Source organism: Aotus nancymaae, unplaced genomic scaffold (genome assembly GCF_030222135.1).
Source record: "Aotus nancymaae isolate 86718 unplaced genomic scaffold, 86718_ANA_hifiasm-v0.15.2.pri h1tg000059l, whole genome shotgun sequence".
In the NCBI taxonomy this organism is placed as follows: Eukaryota; Metazoa; Chordata; class Mammalia; order Primates; family Aotidae; genus Aotus; species Aotus nancymaae.
The window spans coordinates 50412484-50414290 of record NW_026988473.1 but is presented as its reverse complement, the minus strand read 5'-3'; the positions used below and the strand labels follow the sequence as shown (position 1 = coordinate 50414290).

At 42.0% G+C, this 1807-nt stretch overlaps 1 non-coding gene across 1 annotated transcript; it reads left to right on the top strand.

Moving 5' to 3' along the window:
* The first annotated feature begins 205 nt into the window (after positions 1-205).
* Positions 206-314, top strand: LOC135270273 (U6 spliceosomal RNA). Its single transcript, XR_010338438.1, has one exon. It is a non-coding gene; the product is annotated as a U6 spliceosomal RNA (small nuclear RNA).
* Positions 315-1807: the final 1493 nt, after the last annotated feature.

Sequence of the window (1807 nt, the reverse complement as noted above, 5' to 3'; positions counted from 1 at the left end):
AGGCAGTGACTTCAGCCTGGGTGTGTCTGATACAACTGCTAGGAGCCAGGACTAGGGAAAGCAAGTGAGCCCTTCCTCCATCCTGCCCTAGAGCCCTGTTTTGATCAGCCAATCTGCTCTCCTCTCTTTCCCGTTGAGATAGAAGAGAACAGGATTCATCTACTTAATCTTTGATTGGAGAATTACTCATTTGGAAGGTAAAACTGTGCTCACTTCAGCAGCACATATAGTAAAAAATTGAAATGATATAAAGAAGATTAGCATGGCCACTGTGCAAGGATGACATGCAAATTCGTGACGCCTTCCATACTAAAAAAAAAAAAAAAAAAGAAGAAAATAAACATAAATAAGGCGGTAGATTAATAGTAGGGAATAACTTTAGGCACGCACCACCATGCACCTATAGTTATGTCTCTAACAGGTAGGTATGTAACTCTGATATTAGAACTGAGGAGAAAAAATGGCCTGAGAAAAACAAAAAAAGTCCTAATTTTGGAAGAACAAGATCGGAGAAAATAATTTTTATTTACCTCATATATTTATTTTAGTGTGATATTTTCTGTTCTGGAGTACTAACTGTGGACAACGTTATATCTGAGGCAAGAAAGTAGTGAGTAGAACTGAGAACCCATTCAAAGAATTGCAAAAACCACAGCAATGGACGATATTAACGTATTTCACATTCTAGACCATGTGATGGCACTGCTACCACCTATTCTCCTGCAGGTATGTCTCCTGTGCCCCTATTCCATTGCAGGTCTGTACGCTGGCCATGGGCTAGGGAGTCACACGTACTCTGTCATTAGCCTTGGGGTAATCTGCTAAAGGAAGGGTAAGCGCCTGTCCAAGATGGGGTACTAGCAAATTTGGGGAGGTCACTTGCCTCTGCTTCTCAAGGGAAGTCTGTAGCTATTGTAACTTAGCTAATGCTTATCACAATCAGCCATCTTCTGGAAGGAGACTGAAAACAGACATTTGTTCATCTTCTCCAACCTGTCTCTCATTTAAAGACTCTACTTACTTTGATTATCATAGTATGCAGAGCAGGCCGGGCGCGGTGGCTCACACCTGTAATCCCAGCACTTTGGGAGGCCGAGGCGGGTGGATCACGAGGTCAAGAGATCGAGACCATCCTGGTCAACATGGTGAAACCCCGTCTCTACTAAAAATACAAAAAAAATTTAGCTGGGCATGGTGGCGCGTGCCTGTAATCCCAGGTACTCAGGAGGCTGAGGCAGGAGAATTGCCTGAACCCAGGAGGCGGAGGTTGCGGTGAGCCGAGATCACGCCATTGCCATTGCACTCCAGCCCGGGTAACAAGAGCGAAACTCCGTCTCAAAAAAAAAAAAGAAAAACAGAAAAAAAAAAGTATGCAGAGCAAAAGAAGGAGGGAGAGCAAGCAGCTCCCTGGCAGAATGTTCAGGATCTGCTATACCTCAATCTGTAAATGTGTAGCAACTTTGAATAAAAAGAACAATAGTTACTGTTTAATAGAGAGGCTCAGCACTGTATGAGGTTTGAGGTGCTCCCCTGACACATCTCTACCACTCCAAAATCTACCTAATGTTACAAAACAAACAATCTCAACCTCAGAAAATTTTTTTCTGGAAAGGAAAAACAGAGTTTGATTAAACGATTAAAAGATACATTATGGGAAGAAGAAAACTGGGGTGAGAGCAGTGTTCTAAAACTTGATTGTGGTGGTGGCTGCATAACTCTATCAATTCACTAAAACTCACTGAACTGTATATTTTCAGTAGGTGAATTTTATGGTATGTAAATTTACCTCTAAAAGGCTGTTAAAAGA